Source organism: Lepidochelys kempii, chromosome 2, assembly GCF_965140265.1.
Source record: "Lepidochelys kempii isolate rLepKem1 chromosome 2, rLepKem1.hap2, whole genome shotgun sequence".
Lineage (NCBI taxonomy): Eukaryota > Metazoa > Chordata > Testudines > Cheloniidae > Lepidochelys > Lepidochelys kempii.
This window is the reverse complement of record NC_133257.1, coordinates 31,123,929-31,150,084: the sequence shown is the minus strand read 5'-3', so window position 1 is coordinate 31,150,084 and position 26,156 is coordinate 31,123,929.

Sequence of the window (26,156 nt, the reverse complement as noted above, 5' to 3'; positions counted from 1 at the left end):
TAGTGGAAATTTAGTTAAGGCAGTCTCATCTCCATGTCCTCCATGTCCTCTCAGATACTATGCCGTCTGACTGTTCCTCGACTTCCAACCTGTGGTAGCCAAACAGAAGAACAACCCACTGCTACCTCCAGCTACCTCCAGCATTAAGCTATTCCCTTCCCACCACACCTTTTAAGTGATTTTTGTTGCTGTTGGCTATTTCCCATCCAGTCCAATCAGGTCTTGCCTTTTGAAGTTTGTTTTTCCACTCTAATGACAGTCAAGCACTGAGCAGCGGAGCTGGTTGGAATGTTTTTGTCAAAACAGTTTTCCATCAGAACATGCCATTTTGACTAAACTGATTTTTTGGGTAAAATCTATATTAATTCTGATGAAATATCCTTGTGGAGGTGAATTGTTTCAGAGTTTATTTTAAAAAAAATCTTTCAAAATGTCCTGTTTAGAAAAGGTTTTCTTTTTCATTTTTATATTATTTTTATTTTTCTGCATTATTCCATGACGTCTCATGAAAATAAGTGGAATAATTTTGAACGTGCTCAAACCCCAACAGCTACTATCTAGGTCAATGAGTCTAGTTAAGGAGTGAAGCAATACTCATGGTAAATAAGGGTGCCAGATACTGACCCTTTAGACTTGATAGTTTAAACTATCTTAAATTCTTAAATAATTGTTGCCTGATTGCCTACAGAGTAACTTTAGAACCAGTATCTAATTAATTGCATGAGGATACCTTAAACGTGGAAGGCACTATAAAAAAATATTTTCTCTTCTCTGGGGATACACCTTGGCTACCACTGTCACATTCTCATCAACTATATTCAATTACAGTGTCAGTCTTCTAGCCAAACCATTCAGCATGACAGCAGGAGCAACAGTGAAGAGGCTTTCACCCTGCTATTTGCCAAAATAGGCTGACTGGAGGAAAACCATTAAAATTGTGTGGCAATCTTGATGATATTAACATGTAAATAATAAACTGTTCTGGCTTCCTTGAAGCAACGTAATACAAACCTGACTTCTTCTGTTTGAGTCATATTAAGAACAGTATTTTTCCTCTGCTATAATAAAATTGTATCTGAAGCCTTAAGGCTGTAACAATCCATTGCTCTGACAAAGAATGATTTATTACCATTCTGTAAAGCATGACTTAAATGCAATGATTAACATTATCCATATACTATACTACATGATAATGTTATTTACAGACCTTACCATTTATCTAATAGGGATTTTTTGTCACTACTAGCATCAAACACAGTCATCACCAGCAACTTAATGTATACATTACCCTTTAATGTTTAACTAGAATTTCATTTGTTTGGACACTTTGTATGAATTTTCTTGCCTCTGAAAGCCCTCGAAAATCAATTCCCTCATTTGTCCACATATAAAACATGGGCAACTGCAGTGCAAGTATTTCTCAGCTCTAACCCAGAGAGATTTACACAGGTGAGATTAGGATGGGCTAGATCCACAAAGGGGACTTAGACTCAGCTTTGAGGTGTCTAACTTGAGCTGCCGTAATGAAATCCACAGCCCTGAATTAGGTTCCCAGGCTCCCTATACAATACTTAGGGAGAGCTAGGCCCCTAAGAACAGATGTAAAAAAGCCAGCAATCTGAGCAGGGAAATAGTCAGTAGGAAGTTCTGGGGACAGAGGTGTGGCCTAAACCTCCCCAATTAAAGGGAGTTAGGTGCCTCCATCTGGGTCTTCTCTTCGGAGTCAGTCATGAACCATCTCACAGAATTAGTCATATAAGCACATTTTCCACAAAAAGAAAAAATGTCAGGAGCCTCACAACCTTTAGCCCAGTGGTCCAAACACTAACCCAAGATGTGGAAGACTGAGGTTCAAATCTACCACTTCAGCGGAGAGTGACATGAGAACTAGGAAATGGGCTACTCTGGTGGGGCACTGAGACTTTTAAAACTATTTGTATAAATAATTAGTCATTGGAGCATAGACCAGAACATGGGTCTCCCACATCCTAGGTGGATGCCTAAGCACCAGGCTACAGTTAGTCTCATGCAGCCAATTTCACTGTGGGCCCCATAGGCCGGGGAATGCTTAGTTTGAGGATATTGCTAGGGCTTAGGTATGAGCTAGACATTAAGACTGGGTGGCTATATGCATGCTCAGCAGCAATTTTAGGTACCTAAGGGACTTTATTAGTGGAAACTTTATGTCCCTGGGGACTTTTGGAACTCACAGGGTTAGGTATCCTGCATCTTGGAACTGGGTTAGACTAGCTGACCCTTGTGGTCCCTTCTAATCCTATTATTCTAGGTAGCAGCTGAGCAGGGCTTTTAAGGATCTAAATTTTGTACTTGGCCATCCAAAGTGGTGTTTAGGACATACAGCCCTTTGTGGATCTAGCCCAATTTGCCCTGGATGTCAATGAACTTTGTTACCTTTGCAGAAAAGTTACTTTACCAAAATGAAGAGTTGGCAGTGTCAGGCATTGTCAACATTGGTACGTGTAACCTCATGACTGGTGCAAAAATAACCACCTTACCTGTGTTTCTTGATGGCAACAGATTAAGTCATAAACTTACTGAACCTACTTATTATCCCTTGAGTAAGTTTTATAAATGTCAGAGCCATAGTGGATGTGTTCATTTTACTGACATACAGCTACATTATGCCATTCTGGCACAGCCCTGTTTGTTCTCAACAAATCAGCAGAGGCTGTCCTGTGTTGGGACCACACCAATCCATGGAGAGCTCCGTGAGTTCACCTGTCTGAGTATTATCTTATTTTCATGAGGTTGGCCAACTTCTGTCTGATGCTTAGGAGGGCTAGAGCTAGGACTCCAGCTCTTTCCTGTCCTCATACACTCTGCGGAAACAGGAACAGAGCAGCCACTGCACTCCAAGAGCAGAGGTTGCAATTAACAATTTGGCCATCCTTTTTTTTGTTTCTAACCCTTACATGGGCTGCACTAGAGGAGGAGGTGTTCTTATGCCTTTCTTCTGCTCCACGCCTAGGACCAGGCAGAATTTGCCCCATAAATAATAGCTGACTTTTGTTTTGTTTATTTACAGTATTGTTAGTGTCATTTCTTTTTCTCAACCAAGTCTAGATATATTTTCATATATTTCCAAATAAATAAATAACGTCTGACTGTGACTGGAATTGATCCCTGGCTCTGCTTAATGAGTACTATCTGTAGATATTGGCTAACACATTAATACAATAAGCCAGTTTCATTAAACATGCAGTGAATGTAAAGCTTTGTGAAGGATCTACATTAGGAAAGGTGATATGAGTGCTGCTTTTTGGGGTAGGGACTTTTTGTTTACCATACAGCACCTAGCACAGTAAGATCCTAGCCCGTGCCTGGGGTTCCTAGTTGATACTGGAATACCAATACATAATAATCATAACTATTATATTACTATTAATCCATAGAGTATAATCTGGGAAATTCTCAGCTGTTTTCCCACGGTTTAAGCATTGAGAAAATTACCACAACTATCTACAAGACAGTCATGCTTACTATCATTTACATTTTCAGTTCTTTCTGTATATTTCCCATTACCAAGAACAGCTTGGAACTTCCTCACATCTGTCTTATCATCTGGAGCTCAGCCTCTGCTGATTTGTTGAGAACAATTATTGTGATTAACTGGGGCACTCTTTACAATGGATTATTAGTTTCTCTGAGGTGCTGCAATATATCGCTTGACATTAAAATGAGTTTTATAATGCCTCCTCTTCAGAGAAAAATGAAGGTAGTGACATTCTTCCAAACACTACAGGTAAGGCCTAGGGGACAAACTCCCCCCAAGTTTTTAAAGTGCTTATATACCAACGCTAGAAGTCTAAATAATAAAATGTGTGAACTAGAGTGCCTCGTACTAAATGAGGATATTGCTATAACAGGCATCACAGAAACTTGGTGGAATGAGGATAATCAATGGGATACTGTAATACTGGGGTACAAAATATATCGGAAGGACAATACAGGTCGGGCTGGTAGGGGAGTGGCATTATATGTGAAAGAAAGCAAATAATCAAATGAAGTAAAAATCATAAATGAATCAAACTGTAACATACAATCTCTATGGATAGAAATTCCATGCTCTAATAATAAGAATATAGTGGTAGGGATATATTACCGACCACCTGACTAGAATGGTGATAGTAACTGCGAAATGCTCAGGGAGATTAGACCGGCTATTAAATTTAAAAAAAAAAAAAACTCAATAATAATAATAATGGAGGAGTTCAATTATCCCCATATTGAGTGGGTACATGTCACCTCAGGGCAGGATGCGGAGATAAAGTTTCTTGACACCTTAAAGGACTGCTTCTTGGAGCAGCTGGTCCTGGAACTCAACAGAGGAGAGGCAAGTCTTGATTTAGTCCTAAGTGGAGCACAGGATCTGGTCCAAGAGGTGAATATAGCTGGACAGCTTGGAAACAGTGACCATAATATAATTAAATTTAATATCCCTCTGGCAGGAAAAACACCACAGTGACTCAACACTGTAGCATTTAATTTCAGAAAGGGGAACTACACAAAAATGAGGAGGTTAGTTAAACAGAAATTAAAGGGTACAGCACCAAAAGTGAAATCTTTGCAAGCTGCATGGAAATGTTTTAATAGAGGTTCAACTTAAATGTATACCCAAATTAAATTAAATCCTAGTAAGAGAACCCCAGAAGAGCCACCATGGCTAAACAACAAAGTAAAAGAAGCAGTGAGAGGCAAAAAGGCATCCTTTAAAAAGTGGAAGTTAAATCCTAGTGAGGAAAAAAGAAAGGAGCATAAACATTGGCAAATGAAATGTAAAAATACAATTAGGAAGGCCAAAAAAGAATTTGAGGAACAGGCTAGATGGACCTTTGGTCTGACCCAGTAGGGCCATTCTTATGTTCTTATGAGAATTTATTCCAGCTGAAGAACTGCCCCTAATAGTGACCATATTCTTAAATTTCAAGGGCTTATTTTCAATTGAATAAACAATACACAAGAAAGAGCTAATAGAAATAGCCCTGTGAGAGAGCTGAGTATTTGTTTCCTTTTAAACATGATCTTTGCCTCATAAAAATGGCAGTTACCCCTGCTGTCAGGCTTCTAGAAAGGTGCACTGCACTACTACAATTTTTGCTTGCCCATAGCATTCACAATGGACTAGGAATTGTACAAGCACAAAAAGGGGAATGTCTCTGTCACCAAACAGTTTACCATCTAAACAGACAAATCAGAAACAAGACAAAACAAAGGGTCCTGACCAGGGTTATAACCTACAGATGAAGTGGCCCAGAAGTTAATTGGACTTATTTTGTAACTATGGTTGACAATACAATATGATTGTTGATTAAATATTGAAATTATCCCCCGTTAGTCTGACCATATCATTACAAATCAGCTAATACCTCCATCCGCCACAGTTTTTAAATATTTTTGTCCATGTATTTGTTCAGTTTATTGGATTTCAGATAAAAGACCTGGGAAGCAATGTTAAACTTTCCAGACCCAGCAATTTGTAAATTCTGCCCTGTCCTTTGTATAGTTTTAACTAATTTGTTTCCAGCTAACACTGTTTAGTGAGTAAGTTCTCATGAACATACTAGAACAAATAAACTAATTTCTCTCAGTGCCTCAGTTCCTCATCTGTAAAATGGAGACAATACTTCTTTTCTTCCACCTTTTGTTTGTCTTGTCTATTTAGAGTGTTAGGTCTGTGGAGCAGTGATTATCTTTCACAGTCTTTTTGTACAGTGCTTAGCAGAATAGGGCTGAATGCTCTGTTTGGGGCTTCTACGTGATACTGTAATTCAAATAATAATTAATAATAGCTAGATAGAAGGAAATGCCAAATTGTGTAGCTTTCAAAGAGAACCTGCCTGAATACTGAATAGAAGGCATTTGTCAAAGGAATATTGTTTCTGTAGTTTTATAGACGTGCACCTCATTTTGGTGACATGTTTCACTTTGATTTATTATCCAGTTGACAATCTTCTGAGTTTTGTTTGAACTATGAAGTGAACAATATACCGCTATAAATACTTCTGCACAGAGATCTTCATGGACTTTAGAACAGATTGCCAATAGATGAATAAAATGGTACCTTAGAATGGAAGACAGTAAATGTACAATATCAACAAATTGACTGCACTACAAAGTAAGTGCGTGATTCCCCTCCTAGTGTAAACATACTGAGGCTAGCTCTCATTGAGCTAGCGTGAATATAAACACTAGTGTAGCCACGGGAGCACTGGTAGCAGGAGGGTATGTACTCAGCCCAGCTCAGCCGTGCCTCCAATGTGGCTACCTCTGCTACCACAGCTATGCTGCTCTTTGTACTACTGCTAGCCTGATAAGAGCTAGCACAAATGTGTATATGAGCAGGGGAATCAGACCACTAGGCTATAGTGTAGTCATAGGAATAGGCAAAGAGGTATGGTTTCTTTCTTTTAATTGGAAAAAAGTGCATCCGAAAACTAAAGAGATTGGTATAGGCCACTCAAATGATCACCCTGTGAGCCAATGGACATTGCATATTTTACAGAGCAATTAAAAGTTGGGAATAACTTCAGAAATTGTAGAAATTACCCAATTATGTTTTTTCAAACTTTACATCAAAATGTATATAGAGAAAAAAATAGTAAAATGCCGCAGCAAAATATCTGTACTTACAGTCTTGATTTTTAGTCACAATGCACCAATTTAAGGGTAGGAAAAATCTATTATTGAATACAAACTTTGTGTGTGAAAATATGTATATTTTATATAATATGAAAATTATTGAGGTTGAGTTAGCCATTTAATTCAATTACCAATGGGGTTATCTAAGTAGTAGATATCTCAAAGCAGAAACAATTCTGTCTCTTGTCTTTTCTGCACAGTAAAATGGAAGACCGTTTCAGAATCACAGCTGTAATGGACACCCTGCAAAAAAACCCACCCCCTACATTAAGAAATTGTCACATTCTGTACTGGCCAACTGCATCAGCAACCACATGTGGCTATGACAAAGCCATGAATGAATATGGAAAGGTAACCACAGAAGTGCTAAGACTGTACTAGGGGTGCGTGTCTCAGGAATTGTATTGTTTTTCAAGGTTCTGAAGCTCTCCCTATTATTCACCCTTTTAGTATTGCTTGAATGGTGGTCATACTTACATTTTATTCAATTTTAAGAGTGTCACATTCTTGGAGTGCAATCCAGACTAGTGAGAGGTTGTGCTATCACCTGTCCTGCAATATTGGGTGCCTCTCAATGCTTTGGCTGTTTTTGAGGTTGGGAGCTACAGCAGCAAACACCATGCAGCTCACACCCTGGGTGTGTGTAGCTGCAGCCTATCAGTGACACAGCAGCCACATTTTGGCTTCCACCAGCCTAGGTTACCACTTGCAGTACTACCACTTCCAGTCCCAATTCCCCCCCTCCCAAAAAAAAACATTGTTCTGCGCTGTCCATCCCTCTCCTGGCCAGTTCCGATATTAGAGGTCCATTGCCCTTGGAAAGGGTCAATATTCAGTAGTTTAACTGTAGTTACCTAAACAGTTCAGTTTAAACACAACACTGGATTCATTATGATTAAAGAATAAAATACGTTTCTTTAACTACAAAGAGATAGATTAAGTGAGTACAAGTATAAGGCATTAAAGTTAGAAATGGTTACAAGAGAAATAAAGATAAAATGTTTCCTGGTAGCTGAAGTTTAACAAACTAGACTTGGTTCAAGGAAAAATCCTTACCACAGGTTCCCAACAAAATTGCTGATCAAATTTTCATGACAGGATCTCTCCTGAAAACCAAAGTCTGGTTCCTTTATCTTCTTAGCTAAAAAGGAGAGAAAGGCAGAGTATCTGGGGTGTTTTTGCCCCACACTTTTATAGTCCAGTCACCCATTAGCAAGCATCAACATGGAACCGCTTACACCGTGAGAGTCCATGTCTCCATCCTCACAGTGGGAAGGAACTTTATCTAAGGGTAACTCTCAGAAAAATGCATTTCAGTCAGGTCCTGCTCTCCCTTTGTTGCCAAAGAGTGGCCACTTGATCTCTAACTGCCAAACAACTTTGATGACACCTGGCTAAAGGTGTTAGATTGTCCATTGTCTTTGAGGAACAGGTTTACCCCCTCGCCAGACTTGTCTGGTAAACTTATTTCAGTAACAATTTCAGCTTATGTTCATAACTTTACATTATAATGTTGCCACACAGATTTCAACATATTATTGACCAGTGATATACACGTTTTCAAATTATACCTAACAAGGCATATTTTGTACAGAGATTTTTACAGTAGCATTTAGGGTGTGAATACGGGGAGGGCTTCATTCAGTCACAAAAGGATTTTATTGGTTTGAATAATGTTTTCTACAGTTAAATAGAACCAGAAATATCAATCAAAGCAGAAGTAACTTTTTAAGTGTAATTTTCTAAGCCTCCAGAGGCTTGGTTTTGGCATTCAGTAGCTGTTGCAGAAAGGCCAGAAGGAGTGTTCCATTTAGAAATTTCAGCTTCATATGTTGTCAGATTTAACAGACTTATTCTGACTCACCAAGGAGAAACTCCTAAATATTCCTGCTTTAACCTCACTCATACTGCACACAGATTTAGTGTGGAATATTGGCAACAAATGGGATGCTTTTAAAACTTCACTGACCAATAAGAACATTTAGTGATGAGACCAAGTTCCTGGGAATGAGTGACAGTTATGAGATTCATATATTTTGGTGGCCTAATCATTTATAACTTATCCCAGAAAGGCCAGAATCATGTGTGAATTGGATCTGGTTTGGGGATTCATCACCTCCTTAATCTATTTTACAATACACAGTATTTATCTGAGCCTCTAACGGGGTCAGCACCCACCTCTCATGAGCACCCCCTTTTCTCTGGCTGATAAACCTGAAATCAGCCTTTTTAGGGACAGCACCCACCTCTCATGGGCAGCCTCCTTTGGTTGGTTGGGTGTGAGTCTGCTTTTGGTTTTAGTTGTTATATCAGGGTGCCCCCCCCCCAGCTGATGGTTCTCTTGGTGGGTCTTCAGCAACTCAGCCCTCCAGCTGAGCTGCATACACTGGTCCCTCTTCCAGGGTATACAATCCAAGTTCTTATCTCAGCCCTGGTATGGGGCCATAGTTCTAAGGCTTCTCCCAGATGCACTGCCTTCTTCAACTACCCAGCCGGGGCCCATCTTGGTACCCACAACTGTGGTGTTTCAGCAGGCCTCCCTAGGCTCAGTCTTCAACCAGACCAGCAGGGCCCAACCTAGTACCCTCTCTGGCCTGGCCAGGTTCTGTGCTCCATCCCCCTGGGCTTCAGCCTGCCCACACTGACCAAACACTGGTCCTGTTGCTCTTCCTGCCAGTCAAGTACCCAGTCTTCAGTGGCCTTCCCTGGGATTCAATACTATCTGCAGTGATCTGTCTGTGGTACTGCTGCTCAGCCAGCCAGCCAGCCAGCCAGTCAGTCACACAGTCTTCACTCCCTCATTGAGTTCCACACAGCAACTGAAGGCTCTGCTGCTTGCCTTTTATCTGGTCCTTCTGGCCCCTTATTGGTTGTTCCTGAAGCCCCTCTGATTGGCTTCTCTTCTGCAACCACTCTAGGCTGCCTGGAGGACTTCTTGCTCCTCTATTCTGGAACTGTGTGATGCCAGGCTGTGAGGCCTCCAGCAGGAGGCCTCTGGACCTAGTCCACCCAACCACAGAGCCCTATAAATCTCTGGGAACATTTTGACTCTGTCTATTGAGACAAATATTGTACTGGTCTAACACTTAGCTGATTCATATTAAATCTTAATATCCTAATTAGGAAAATAAGACCATGTGATGCTTCAGATGGATAGATGTGACACTAAAACCTCTAGCTATCTAGAGAAAAGTAAAAGATAGAAACCAATAATTAACATTCAGAAAACCAACATCTGCTACTCTCAGCTCTATCAGGCTGTCCCTTGTACAGGACTGCATGGATTTGATTCTGCTCTCATTTGCACCAGTGTGAATCAGGAGTAATGCTATTAAATTCAATAGTTACACCAGTGTAAAACCAATGTACATGAGAGTAGACTAAGGGTTTGTCTACAAAAAGCCTGCACTACCTAGAGCTCACTTACTCCCCATGTGGACACTCTTAGGCCTTGTCTACACTACTGGGGTAAATTGACATAAGTTACACCATGCATATATATGTTCAGGCTCAGGCTGGAGCCCGGGCTTCAAAACCCAGCAAGCAGGGAAGGTCTAAAAACCAGAGCCTGAATGTCTACACTGTAATTTTTAGCCCTGCAATGCAAGTCCAAGTCAGCCGATCCAGGTTCTGAAACACCGTGCTGTGTATTTTTTTTGTCATGTAAACATACATTTAATGAAAAGTGAGAGTTTCCACATAGGGAGTCAGTTTAGAGTAGCTAGAGGGCTTTACATTCACACCCTAGCCATACTAACTGCCCCATGTACACAAGCCCTTAGATCCTCTAACTCTAAAAAGATTTCATTTCAGCCTTGCTAGGAGAGACCTAGAAACAAACATTTAAGAAAGCTATCTACTGAGCTGTGAATCTATAGATGCCATGTAAATATGCTTTCAGATATCATCAAGACTGGATGTTTTTCTAAAAGATATGCTTCCAGAAATTATTTTGGAAAAGTTTTATGGCCTGTGTTATACAGGTCAGACTAGATAATCATAATGGTCCCTTCTGGCTGTGGAATCTATGAATCTATTAATAGAGTTGAAGGAATAATTCATAGCCAAGCATTTATTGGTCAAAATGTGTCTGTCCTCTTTGTGAATTGTCTGGATCAATAACTGTGTTCTCCCAGCTGAATAACTTCTATGAATAGTATTTAGTATGAAATTTGTTCTTACGCAGGGCTTTGCAAATGTTTTAAATTCAAGCTGCTTTGACTGACCACATAGGTTACATGGAATGTTTGTTTCCCAACTGGATGAGAGTTACTCGTAGAATCAGATTTCCATTGCAATGAGTCATTATTACAGAATTTTCTTTCTGTGAATATTCTACAATATTTGCTGAAAATTCACTGTTTTAGTAAATATTCCTGACAGTAATTTCTGGACTATTCATGGAGATTGGACAAAAATGTGATGTGGAAACAACTGAAGCAAATTGATTTATGGCTCATTTGTTCCCTGGTCTCCAACACAGCTCCATAGAACATAACCAGATTGCAATACAGAGGGGCAACGGGTCGATCTGGGGTTGCATGTCTGACACTCCCCCACCATTGCTCTGTGCTGCCTCCCCCTCTCTCCCACCTCTATATGCCAGGCAGTGGTGCTGGCAGGGTACAAGGGAGTATGTTACACCCCACAAAGGAGGTGTAGTATATTAATCTGACCATCACCTCCATCCCAGTGCACAAGCAGGAAACCCAGGGAATATTTCTTCCTTTCCAGTTCTGTAGCTATATGCCTCCCTAGATTCTCGGCTATGCCTAATGACAGCATCTAACTCTTAATAGATATAATGGAGCAAGACAGATTTTTTTTTTTAAATTTTGCTAAGATTTCAAAAAAAATTAAAAATGGAAAATGATTTAAAAAACAACAACATTTCCCCTCCCTTTTTTTCAAAAGGCTGTCAAACTGGAGAAGGCGGGAAATCAAACTGTTGACATTTAGAATTTCAAAAAAGGGGACAATTTTTTTTAAAAATGTCCCCTCACTAGCTCTAAAAAATCTAAAGAACATATGAATGGAAAATGTTGTGCAGTATTCACCTGCCTTTCTTTTTGATTGAACAGGTCGGTATACTCACTGTCACTGACATTTAAACTGAACAGTTTTGTACAGTATTTTAAATAGGTTTTATCCCAAAATTATTTGGACTTGTTTTTAGTTAGAACATTTAATTGAATTTATTTATAAAACTTTATATGGGTATTTAAATTCCTTTTAGTAATATTGTACACTATTTCGGAAGAGAATTTTGGATAGGAATTTAATGGTTGGAGGTTGTTATGGTTTTGAATGGCCACTGCACAATTTAAAGTAGCTTTATAATTTATAATTAATAATCTGTTAAAAGAAAACAATTTGGATGTTACTTTTGAATAGGATTTCAGTGGCTGGGCTTCAGTTTTTATATTTACTGATTTATTTTTAATTGGGTATTGGTTGGTTTTTGCTTTTAAACACACAAACATTTGGAGAGAAAAAACTTACTGTGGCTTATTTTGGTGCCCTTATACTATTTTTAATTAAGTAGCATATTTTGTTTACTTTTTTTACTGTATATACTGCAAATTTGATAGGAATGCACACTTTTTATCATTTAACTTTTACTTTTTATGTTCTATCAATTTAAATATATGGAATATATTTCTTATTATTTATTTGCAGCCTCTTTATTTGTTGCTTTATTACTGAAAAAGGGATGTAGGGTCCTTTTTTACTATTTTGATTTTGGTTGGCTTTTTAGTTTTTTGTGGGTTTTTTAAATCTATTAATTTATTTAACATTTGCAACTTAATTTAAAACAAAGTTAAACTTTGTAAAAGCACTGAGATACCCAAAGGGTTAACAAACTTAGTTAAGACTGCTAGGAAATATTGGCTGTCACCAAAGAGTACCTGTTAGCTTTGTAACCTTGAATGAAAGATTTGAATGAATTTTAGTAGAATTTTGTAAAAGCTCATTTGTTTTACACATACATTTTACATTTTTTAAATATTTTTTTAATTGCAGCCCTTACTATGCAGTAAACAGTTTATTATGAGAGACCAAATAAATATTTTAAACTTGCTTGTCTTAGTCTTGCCAGCTAACAATTTGACCTTTTAAAATTATTACAATTTCTACAATTATTTTACAATATCAAAGGTGTGTTTTTTTTGTTTTTTTGGTTTTTTTTGTAAATTGCAAGATATGAGTAGATGACATTTAAGTTGCTTACATTTTTAAATGGCATTTTTTATTTTTATATTTAAGTTTTGAATAAGGGTTTTTTGTTTTGTTTTTTTAACAGGTAAGAACATTTTTGGTCTGCGGTTTAATAATAATTTTAGCAATGTTTTGATTTATTGCCATTTTTCCTTCCTTATTTTATTTTGTATTTGAGATTTTAGTAAGCTTACTGTTACATTTAGCTTTTTTTTGACAGGCAGTTTTAGCTATGATTTTTTTTATTCATTTAATTTAGCACTACAATTCATTATGCCCCTTTTCTATGTCCAGCTTACATCCTTACTAGTAGGGAAGGAGTTAAGCTATACAGAAATCCAATTTAAATTAGGGCTGTTGATTAATCACAGTTAACTCTTATAATTAACTCAAAATTAATCATGATTAATTACAGTTTTAATCATACTGTTAAACAGTAGAATACCAACTGAAATGTTTCTGATGTTTTTCTGCATTTCGAAGTATATTTATTTTAATTACAACACAGTATACAAAGTTGACAGAGCTCACTTTATATTATTTTTATTACAAATATTTACACTGTAAAAATAGCAAATAAAAGAAATAGTATTTTTCAATTCACCTCATACAAGTACTGTAGTACAATCTCTTTATTGTGTAAATGCAACTTACAAATTTAGATTTTTTTTTACGTAACTGCACTGAAAAATAAAACAATGTAAAACTTTAGAGCCTGCAAGTCCACTCAGTCCTAATCCTTGTTTGGCCAATCGCTGAAACAAACAAGTTTGTTTACATTTTCAGGAGATAATGCTGCCAGCTTCTTATTTACAGCGTCACCTGACAGTGAGAACAGGTGTTCTCATGGCACTTTTGTAGCCACCATTGCTAGGTATTTACATGCCAGATATGCTATACATTCATATGCCCCTTTATGCTTCAGTTACCATTCCAGAGGACATGCTTCCATGCTGATGACACTTGTTAAAAAAATAATGCACTAATTAAATTTGTGACTGAACTCCTTGGGGGAGAATTGTATGTCCCCTGCTCTGTATTACTCACATTCTGCCATATATTTCATGTAATAGCAGTCTCGGATGATGACCCAGCACATGTTATTCGTTTTAAGAACACTTTCACTGCAGTTTTGACAAAACACAAAGAAGGTACCAATGCGAGATTTCTAAAGATAGCTACATCACACATCCCAAGATTTAAGAATCTGAAGTGCCTTCCAAAATTTGAGGGAGATGAGGTGTAGAGCATACTTTCAGAAGTCTTAAAAAAACAACACTCTGATGCGGAAACTACAGAACACGAACCACCAAAAAAAGAAAATCAACCTTCTGCGGGTGGCATCTGTCTCAGATGATGAAAATAAACATGCATTGGTCTGGATGGTTATAGAGCAGAACCCATTATCAGTATGAACGCATGTCCACTGGAATGATGGTTGACATGAATGATGAATCTTTAGTACATCTGGAAAATAAATATCTTGCAACACCGGCTACAACAGTGCCATGAGAATGCCTGTTCTCACTTTCAGGTGACACTGTAAACAAGAAGTGGGCAGCTTTATCGCCTGCAAATGTAAACAAAACTTGTTTGTCTGAGCGATTGGCTGAACAAGAAGTAGAACTGAGTGAACTTGTAGGCTCTAAAGTTTTACTTTGTTTTGTTTTTGAATGCAGTTATTTTTTGTACATAATGCTACACTTGCAAGCTCAACTTTCATGATAAAGAGATTGCACTACAGTACTTGTATGAGGTGAATTGAAAAATACTATTTCTTTTGTATTTTACGTGCAAATATTTCTAATAAATATATAAAGTGAGCACTGTACGCTTTGTATTCTGTGTTGTAATTGAAATCAATATATTTGAAAATGTAGACAATGGGGGGGAGGGATAGCTCAGTGGTTTGAGCATTGGCCTGCTAAACCCAGGGTTGTGAGTTCAATCTTTGAGGCGCCCATTTAGGGATCTGGGGCAAAAATTGGGGATTGGTGCAGGGGGTTAGACTAGGATGACCTCCTGAGGTTCCTTCCAACCCTGATATTATATGATTCTATGAAAATATCCAAAACTATTTAAATAAATGGTAGTCTATTGTTTAACAGTGCAACTAATCACAATTAATTTTTAATTGCTTGACAGCCCTAATTTAAATTAGATTGTTTTTGTACCTGCAGCAGCCAGTAAAATCGATCATTTACTGGGAAGGGCCATTTCCTTCAGAATGGCTGTAAAGGCTTCTGGGGGGCAGTAGGGAAGCATACCAGCATACCAGTGGTATTTGTCCCCACCTGACTTCCCTTTGCAAAATGGGTTTGCTCACTGTGGATTTAACAGGCATGAACGTATTAAGACATACTGTCATAACTAGGTTTCATTACCAAACCAAGCATTGAAGTCTTCTCTAACACTTTAACGCTGCATAGCTCAGAGGAGATTAAATGCTTGGGTGTACTGGAAGTAATAATTTGTGCAAAAGTTCCTTTTAACTGCACACATCTTTTCTTAAATACTCACTTCCATTTGTTATAGTTTAATAAGACACTTCTAAAGTCCTTACTAGATACTAAATTCTGGGACCATAACTCTAGTTCATTTCCCAGAGAAACACATTTTTAGCTGACTTTTTTGGTGGCTCTAAACTTATTTTTGTCTGGGTTTTTTTGCACTTTAAAAAAGAAACTTAATACACTTTTCCTGGAAATCTGTACTCACTAAATGCAGTCCTTGAAGGGCAGCTGCTTTTTACTTCGGATTTATACAAATACATAATAGACATTGTATTCTGCCTGATCTTTCAGTTATCTTTTCCATTTAGTTTGTTTTCTCCTCTATAATTTTGATTTACTCTTTATGCTTTTTTGCATTAATCCCTCAAGATGGCACATTTCATTTCTAAAGTTTTAGCCACCATAAATAATACTTGAAAACTGCTGCCTAGACCTGGGCTTTCTTTGCCTTAGGGTAAACAATTTTAGGTACATTTTTTTTTTGCATGGATGCCAGTGGGTCCTAGTTTTTCAACATTTCAGTGGCATTTAATAGAGCTTTTCTGTACTCTGTCAATTATTTGTTTATTTATGGAATTTAATACCATTCTCTGGAGTTCCTTTTTGCCCTGGTACCAGCCTCCTCATTATACTTTTCTAGGATACATAGCATCTACCCTTAGATTTAACCCACTTTTCCAGTGTGATACTAACTTCCTCATATTTAAACCCTTACATCCTTCCAATGCCATTTCCCCTAATGCTAGGTTGCAAGCCATAAACTAAGGAATGTAAATATTGCCTGCTCCACATGAGCAGATTGGAGTCATGGCACTACTATGGTGGGGTTCCCCTGAGACTTTTTCTACTTGGTTCACCAAGAACTTAGTTCAACTTTGGCCTTGTCACTTAGGGTCCTTTATTTGGCATGCAGCAAAGCTACTCTGAGTTGACCAAACTCAAGCTTGATGGGTGGACAGGGAGAGTAAAGGACACACCATACATCCATTGTTACACGGCAAACTTCTTCCTTTATATGCATTTACACAATCTATAATAAATGCCATGTAATGTATCACGTTTTGGGATTGGCTTGCTCACTTTGTAGGAACTAATCCCTGTACAGCACGCACTATCTATGCACAACTTACTCTTTACCTCATCTTACATTTCAGGCTTATCTTGTCCATTGTGAATGGTTCCCCGGGTATGCCCTCTTATCTTAGCTTCTTAGCTAGTAAAGACATTCTGTATCCAGTCTGCTGATCCATTTACCTCCCTAATCCTGTCTCCCGAAAAATGAGGCCTCATCCATGTCCAATTATTCATGAGAAGATAGGACTACACAACAATTTATATTTACCTTAATTTTTTTGGGGGGGGGCTGTGAAGGATATCATACAGCAGTACTTTTTAATATGATAGATATGATTGTAATTAGTGTGCCAGGAACAGGACACTGTCTCTTCAATGGATGCTATACCTTGGTCCTTGTTAAACAGCACAAGCAAATTCTGGAAGGTGTAGTTCCCAGAGGCATCCTGGGAATTGTAGGTTGCAACAAAGCATGCTGGGAAAGAGTGCCAAAGAATATATGGAATAGCCTTACCGCAAAATAGAAAGAAATCAGACTTGTGGGTCTCTCTACACAGGATGTAGATCAGGGGACAGGCAAGACTTGGAATGTCTCTTTCTGTTGAAAAGGTATGGAAGGAAGCCTGAGAAACACAAGGGAGAAGTAGGCTTAAAGAAGCAGGGGAGGAAGGAATGATCTGCAGGAAGGGGTAAGTGTTCAGTGCAATAGAAGACTGCATGTGAGCCAGCAACTGAGATGACAATTTTGACTTGTAATGAAAGCAGAAGTACTATTTGACCTGGCACAAAAGTTGTGTGGCCTTGAGCCCTAGTGTGTACTCACTCTTGTTTAGGGGTTCACAAGCTGGGGTTTCCACAGAGGGTGGAAGGAAATGGATTGTGGCGTGCAGAGGGCAGAGAACTATGCCTTGTTCTATTTGGACTTTTCAGTATTCTGGAAAGTACTTTGTGGCTTGACTAGAGGACTAAACTGTATGAAATTGTCCAACTATCCAAGGATGAGAGGGAACTGAGGCACAGCTGCATCTCAACACAGGAAAGGTAAGATCTGTGAGAGGGCTACATCTGAATTTTCAGCAATCTGAAATATCTATATGTCAGCACATACAGTGTTAGATTTAAAATATAAACAAAATTAGGGGAGAGCCATTTTGGGAAAGGTGGTGAGATAAATGCATAAAACACAGAATCATATAATCACGGATATGTAGGGCTGGAAGGGACCTCAAAGTCATCAGGACCAAGTAAACCTACAACATCTCTGACAGGTGTTATTCCAACCTGTTTTTTTTAAAAAAACCCTCCAGTGACGGGGATTCCACAACCTCTCTTGGAAGCATATTCCCATGCTTATCTACCCTAATATTTAGAAAGTTTTCCTAATATCTAATGTAAATCTCCCTTTGCTGCAGATTAAGCACATTACTTCTTGTCCTACCTTCAGTCAACATGAACAACAATTTACCACAGTCCTCTTTAGTACAGTCCTTAACATATTTGAAGACTTTTAACAGATTCCCCCTCAGTCTTCTTTTCCCATGTAAACATGCCCATCCCCCCTGCCCCCGTCCTCCCAAGCTTTCCTCATTGGTTACTGTTTTAAAAAAACCATTTTGACCATTTTTGTTTTCTGCTGGATTCTCCCCAATTTATTCACATCTTTCTCAAAGTCTGGTGCCCAGGACTGGACACAGTAGTCCAACTGAGGCCTCACCAGTGCTGAGCACAGCAGGACAATTACCTCCCATCTCTTACATCTGACACTTCTGTTATTATACCCCAAAATGATATTAGCTCTTTTTTGCAACTGCATCACTTTGTTGTTTCATATTCCAATTTGTGATCCACTGTAATGCCCAGATCCTATTCATTAGTACTACCACCTAGGGAGTTACTCATCATTTTGTAGTTGTGCATTTGATTTTCCTTCCTAAGTGTAGTGCTTTGCACTTGCCTTTATTGAATTTCATCTTGTTGAATTCAGACCAATTCTCCAATTTGTCAATGTCCTTTTGAATTCTAATTCTGTCCTCCAAAATGTTTGCAATCCTTCCCAGCTTGGTGTCACCTGCAAATTTTATAATTATACTCTCCACTCCATTATCCAACTCATCAATGAATATATTGAATAGTACTGGACCCAGGACTGACTGCTGTAGGACCCATTAGATATGTTCCCCCAGTTTAACAGCACACCATTGATAACTACTCTTTGAGTGCAGTCTTTCAACCAGTTATGCAACCACCTTATAGCAATTTCATCTCAACTGCATTTCTCTAGTTTGCTTATGAGAACGTCTTTTCAAAAGTCTCACTAAAATCAAGGTAAGGAGTACTTGTGTCACCTTAGAGACTAACAAATTTATTTGAGCATAAGCTTTCATGAGCTACAGCTCACTTCATTGGATGCATCCGATGAAGTGAGCTGTAGCTCACGAAAGCTTATGCTCAAATAAATTTTTTAGTCTCTAAGGTGACACAAGTCCTCCTTTTCTTTTTGCGAATACAGACTAACACGGCTGCTACTCTGAAACCTAAAATAAAGGTGTATATCATGTCTACTGATTTCCTCCACATCCACTAGGACAATAACCCTGTTAAAAAAGGAAATTAGGTTGGTTTGGCATGATTTGTTCTTTGCAAATTCATGCTGGCTATTTCTCATAATCCTATTATCCTCTAGGTGCTTACCAGTTGATAGTTTAATAATTTATTCCAGTATATTTCCAGGTATCAAAGTTAGACTGACTGGTCTATAATTCTTGGGGAGGAGGGGGGTACTCTTTCTTCCTATTTTCCTAGATAGCTACAGTAGAACCTCACAGTTATGAACACAGAGTTATGAATTGACCAGTCAACCACACACGTCACTTGAACCAGAAGTACACAGTGAGGAAGCGGGAGAGACCAAAAAAAAAAAGCAAATACAGGCAAATATAGTACAGTACTGTGTTAATGTCAACTACTAAACAATAAAGAGAAAGCAGATGCATTTTTCTTCTTTATGGTAAAGTTTCTTCTTTATAGTAAAGCTGTAATCAGTCAATGTTCAGTTATAAACTTTTGAAATAACAACTATAACATCTTATTCTCAGTTACGAATATTTCAGAGGTACGAGCAACCTCCATTCTTTCTCTTTTTCTTCTTATTCTCTTTTATGTTCCTTGCTATGTATAACTCTTTTTGTGCCTTTTTAGTCTTTCTGATTTTGTCCCTACATGGTTGTGCTATGTATCCCTGAAAAAAATTACCTTTTCTCAAGGGTTGCAGGACTGACTTTTGTTCACAAACAGGCATATTTGTGAACAATCTCATGACTAAAATTATAAACTGAAAGATATACTTATGTATGAGTGTATATAAAATGGTACGGGCAGTGACACCTCTAGTTAAGGCTACCTAACTATGCATTGCCTCTTACTCCTGGCTTGTGGGCTACAATCTAGTCCTTAGTAAGGCATAACTTAACATAAATAATAGTCAATTAGACCCTTAGGTATTAGTCATGAGTTCATTGTATGATTATTATACGTAAGCTCTCCTATTCCTACTGGAAACTTTCTTTAAAATGCAACTGCTCTTCTCCTACCATTGCTACTGATTACATTCATATTCTTAGTACAAGAATCCCTTTATCTGTTCTCTCTGTGTGAGTATATACACAGAAATGGTGTGAAGATGTTAACATACAATTTATCAAAGATGGATTAAATGCCATGTGGCTTCTTCTCACTTTGCTTTTGCTTATTCAGAAAATTATCCTTAATCTGGTCATTGATAATAAACAAAACCTACAAGATACCTAAGTACTGCATGTTCCAACTCTGCCCTTTAACTGCTGAAAAATCAAACCCAAGCAATAGACTGTGAATAAGCTTCCCTACACTCCCCTGTTGTGATAGTCTGTACCCTTATGTTCATCTTTTTTACAAGACTATGAAAATTAGGTACAATGTATGCCTTGTGAGCTATCATTTGAAAGCTCATAATCTGCTGAAATGTATTGTCCTGGTAAAATACATATGGAAACATTATATGTAAAGTTATAAAATTCTACTGTATAAGACATATTCCAAGTCAAAGGAAACAGGTTCAAACCAGTTCCCCCAGAGACAAAAGACTATCCAGCACCTCAGTCAGATGTCAGCACAACCAAATGGTGTATCACATGATTAAGTAGCAGGAAGAAGAGTGTGACGGAGAAATTTACATCTTGGCAGTGGAACAGCTGGGTTATTCCTGTGTAAGCTGGCTGTCACCTGAACCCCCACTGGAGATGATTCTCAAAGAAGAGGAAAATATAGAAAAATTAGCCTTTCTCCTTCATTTCTCTCTGCCCAAGACATCCACAATGCCTGAAGAACAAGAAAAAGGAGCATTGGACTGGGGGACGCTTCAGGCTGAATGACATCCAACCATAATATGGGTCACTGTTGGTGTATTTGAACAAATGATCTAACAGTGTAAGGTTCTGAATCACTTGAGACATCCAATCTTCTTTCTGAAAATGACAAGACATTCCATTTATGCTGATCACAGTATCATAGGCAGTGACAATAGGTGAAATAGAGATTCAAGTCTCTTCATTGACTCCCCAGTCCTGACTACATATGGCTTGTGTCTCAAATCCTTCACAAAGAGCAGATTTTTACATTTCTCTCAAACTCAAAAAATCCACAAATTCCTTATGTGACTGAATACTTATCGACCTTACCAAATGGATATAAGATTAAAGTCCATTTACTATTATTACTTATTGAGCAGTGTTTGAGATTTACAGTGAACATCCATGCTCTAGTGAGCTTACGGACTCACTTACAGAAAAAAAATTGGTGAAAGTTTAGGTGCAAACAGTGCCAGTGAGAAAATTACCTTCAGAAACTGAGGGAAAGTAGAGATTTAAACAAGTGGATTCTATGCATCCTATCATTTTTGTTACCTTACTTCCTCCCACCTACACAAATTATTTTTTTTTCTTGTGTGACTATATCTTGTTTATTAGACTGTAAGCAATTTGCAAAAGGAACTGTCATTATCTAATAATAGATGTTTTGGCAAAACAACAAACAAACATATTAAACCCACATGGAGCCTCCTATAACCAGGGGTTCCCTGGAATTTATTAGGGACTTTGGCATGTGACTACTACTGTGATGGGCGCTATAGCAAACCTGACAATGAACTGGGAATTAGATTCAATCATATTATACACCTGCTCAGGTGTAATGAGGAGAAAAATGTCCTTATGCGACATGCAAGCTTCCACACCTCAGATATACAGAGTGAAGCTGGTGCTGTACACACATTACTCCCCACCCTCACCCCCATACACACACACACCAACTTAGAGCAGAAGAATGTGAAAGATGGGAAGTGGGCAGTGCCTTGGCTCCAACAGCTGAACCAGCAAGGGGATACTGGCTCTTATAATTCGTCCTATCTTTCCTTTTCATCAGGCTAGTTTGCAGTTTTGCTTTCAATATTGTTTCTTTGAGAAACTGCCAGCTCTCCTGAACTCCTTTATCCCTTAGATTTTATTCCCATCGGACCTTACCTACTAGAGCTCTGAGTTTGTTAAAGTCTGCTTTTTTCTGAAGACTATTGTCCTTATTCTGGTGCTCTCGCTTCTTTCCTTTCCTTGGGTTCATGAAAGCAATGAGATTAAATTCAAAGACAAGTGCAAAGTGTAATGCATAACTACACAAAATGGGGAATAACTGGCAAGGTGTTAGTACTGCTGAAAAGGATCTAGGGATTATAGTGGATAACAAATAGAATATGAGACAATGTGATGCAGTTGCAAAAAAGGCTGATATCATTCTGGAGTGTATTAACGGGGACGTCATATGGAAGATATGCGAGGTACCTTTCCCGCTGTGCTTGGAACTGATGATGCCTCATCCGGAATATGTGTCCAATTCTGGGTACCACACTTTAAGGAAAATGTACAGAAATTGTGGAGTCCAGAGGAGAGCAAGAAAAATTATAAAACATTTAGAAAACCTAACCTATGAGGAAAGGTTAATAAAACTGAGTATATTTCATCTTGAGAAAAAAGACGGAGTTGGACCCTGTTAAGTCTTCACATATGTTAAGGGCTATTCTTAAGAGGATGGTAATCAATTGTCCTTCATGTCCATTGAAGGTAGAACAAGAAGTAATGGGCTTAATCTGCAGCAAGGGACTCTTAGGCTAGATATTAGGGAAAAAACGTTCTAACTATGTGTAATTAAACTCTGGAATACGCTTTCAAGGGAGGTTGTGGAATCCCCATCACTGGAGGTTTTCAAAAACAGGTGAGACATTCCAGGGATTGTCTAGGTTTACTTGGTCCTGTTTCAGTGCAGGGGGCTGGACTTGATGACTTCTCCGGGTCCCTTCCACGTCTACATATCTGTCATTCTTTCAGATACTACTAGAGTTGGTGTAATCAGACTGGCACAGAATGATCACCATTATATATCCCTCTAATTTTCTCTTTAGTACGTTTGTAGTATTTTCCTGCTTCCTTAGCTGTGTGGTTGGGATGATTATTATAATAACTTGAATTTAGCACATGGAATCACTTGTGATGTGGGTAATTACCTCAGTTTTACAGATTGGGAAACAAAGGCAGAGCTGCCTCATTACAATGAAGATCAGAGAGGAAAATTTCACTCTATTTGTACATATTTTCATCTAGTAATAAATATCATGCTTAATCTTATGCTTCCTTAATACAGTTTAACCTTCAGATATCTTCACAGAATTCCCAGTGAAATCCATATTGATTGGTTATGCATAGTGGAAGGCAGAATTTAGATTTAGCCCATAATTAATTACTGGCCTATCTGAAAAAGGCACAAGGCATTAAGAGAGTGTCTGGATGAATGATAATAATAAATCATAATAAATGATAATAAATAAATTAAATAATGATAATAATAAACAGAATTTTGGCACAACAACCACAAATATTAAAAATACACAGTGGATGAATACCACAGACTTTGGGGGGAGGAGGTTATATTTGGGTGAGAAAGCATACTTCTTAATCTGACTGAAAAATTCACTACAGCTATTTTTAATATATAACCACTTTAAAACTCATCAGAATGCTAACTTAATAACTCGATGATGAGATTTCTGACCAGAGCATATTGCTTATAGCAGCACTTCTATTTCTGCTATACCTAACGGTTGCAGGCATATATATTGTACATGCTTTCTTCAGTTCTTTATTTTCATTGACTCTCTCATCACTATTTTTTTTTTGACTTGATAGTAGCCCAAACTAATGGTCTCTGCTTCAAATATCGCTGACATTTATGCCTCTGCTCCTGCTCTGTTTTAAGGTCTTGCTCTCCACAATAAATTTCCTATAAAAGGCATGCATTGTTTTCCTTCTTGCTGTTCTCTAGGCATGTCATAGATTGCCAATCAGTGATTTTTTTTCCTTAGTAATGTTATTACATTGCATAGACTTGGTTCTGAACGGATATCCCCTCTTTGAGGTGCTCCGACACTGCATCTGCCTTGCTTGTTTGTATACTAAATACTAGCTGGCATGATTGATGTATATCCCTCTTCTGCTTGAAATGCAAAAGCAGTAACAAAAGAATTGTGTACTGGTCGATCCTTCAAGGTACTGATCAGCTGCTGAGCAGTACTGAGCTGTCTCTACTTCCTTTAAAATTAATACATGCAACTTGAGGATGCAATTTGAACACTCAGTCCCTAAATAAGGGTAAACATAATTTTGAAAACTAAAGCTTCCAAAATGAAGCAATGTATTCCAGCAAAAACAAACAAAAAACCCTGTCTTTTCATTTCTCTGATTAAAGCTTACAATAATTATCCAACTTCAGTCTCATGTGTGTTACACTGTATCCATAGTATCAGCCAATCTATTCTTCTTAAAAGTCACAAGAAGAGTGCTGGAGTGCTGCAGATTTTTCTAGTCTCAGCAGACTAACATTCTTTTTTATGGCCTCGCTATAAAAGGATCAAGAAATATTTTCCTATTTGTCTCATTGAGGCAGTGCTTTCCTTACACTATGCACAAAGAAGCAATGAGATAATGGTTTTGGCCATATGTGATTGGTGAAAGCTGATACCAACACTCTTGAGGATGCTGTACTTGAAAGTTTGTTCTGATAAACGACAAAGGGACCACAGGTTCAATTTTATGATCAAAGGCACAAAAAGAGGATGACTCTTGATCAGCTTCACTTGTTCACTTTGGACAGTGTGCACTGAAGCTGACAGAGTTGCCTGTATGGTTAAGCTGGATAAGAAGATGAGCAACACAAAGAAAATGAGGGGCACAGAGAAAAAAAGATGGGAAATACATGAATACTCCAACGAGAAACTGCTGAGCTTGAATTAATATACAAACTAGATACCATTAACTTGGGTTTGAATAGAGGCTGGGAGTGGCTGGGTCATTACACATATAGAATCTATTTCCCTAAGTTAAGAATCCTCACACCTTCTAGTCAACTGTCTAAATGGGCCATCTTGATGATCACTACAAAAGTTTTGTTCTCCTGCTGATAATAGTTCATCTTAACTAATTAGCTTCTTACAGTTTGTCTGGCAATTTCCAGCTTCTCTGTATGTGTGTGTAAATATATATTGTCTTACTGTATGTTCCATTCAATGCATCCAATGAAGTGGGCTGTAGCCCACAAAAGCTTATGCTCTAATACATTTGTTTGTCTCTATGGTGCCACAAGTCCTTCTGTTCTTCTTGCCGATACAGACTAACACGGCTGCTACTCTGAAACTTGTTAGTAGTGAGAATCATAGGATCTGAACAAAGGAGGTTTTTATATGCTCAACTAACCTCCACCAGAAATATTTCATAGGTGCATTCCAGAGGCTAAAATGACATCTCCCTGTGCTGGTAATGCTCTGTCTTCCAAAACAGACTCACCCTCAGAGAGTGGAGGGGATGTTACTGCCACCACGTTCTGCATGCATTCCACCCAGAGCATTTTTATTCCTTCTGCAGTGCCACAGAAACTGTTGGGAGCTGCCTCAGAGAGAGCTGAACCTGACCCTTCCAACTGCACAGCTTAGTGGTTTAAGGCTCACTGGAGCCATAGTTGGGAATCTCAACAGGGTCACTTCACTTCCATTCAGTTTACTGTCCGGTGCTTTTGGATGAGACTTCGCTAAAAACAGAGCTTCCGTCTTGTCTTGTGCACACTAAAGATCTTATGTCCTTTTCAGTAATAGAGGGTTGCATCAGTCTCCTTGACCAATAATTTTCTTCCTCTTCCTCCTCAACTCTTGTACATTGGACTGGCTGCCTACTGGTTGCTGGCCATTGGGGATTATCTTTCCTTTTAAAAATGACTATGTACCTACTGTATTTTTTAAAGGTTTTTCAGATCCCACAAATATAAGATAGATAAAGCAATGTAATATTTATTTTCTTGCACTTTGCATATATATTGATTTTTTTTCCCTGTAGCATTTTCTCTGTCTCAATAAACATTACTGTAGATTAACTTCAGGACAGAGATAATGAGTGCACGGAGACAGTAAGATATTTGATTAAGCTTGGAGTTTTGAGAAACATTAGGAAGAGAATCTGATAAACAATGTTGGAAATATTAGACCTTCATTAAGGAACATCACTTAGTGCCATTCTTCTGTAAGCAGAAGCTGGTTACTACTTTGTATGAAGATTCACCCATGAC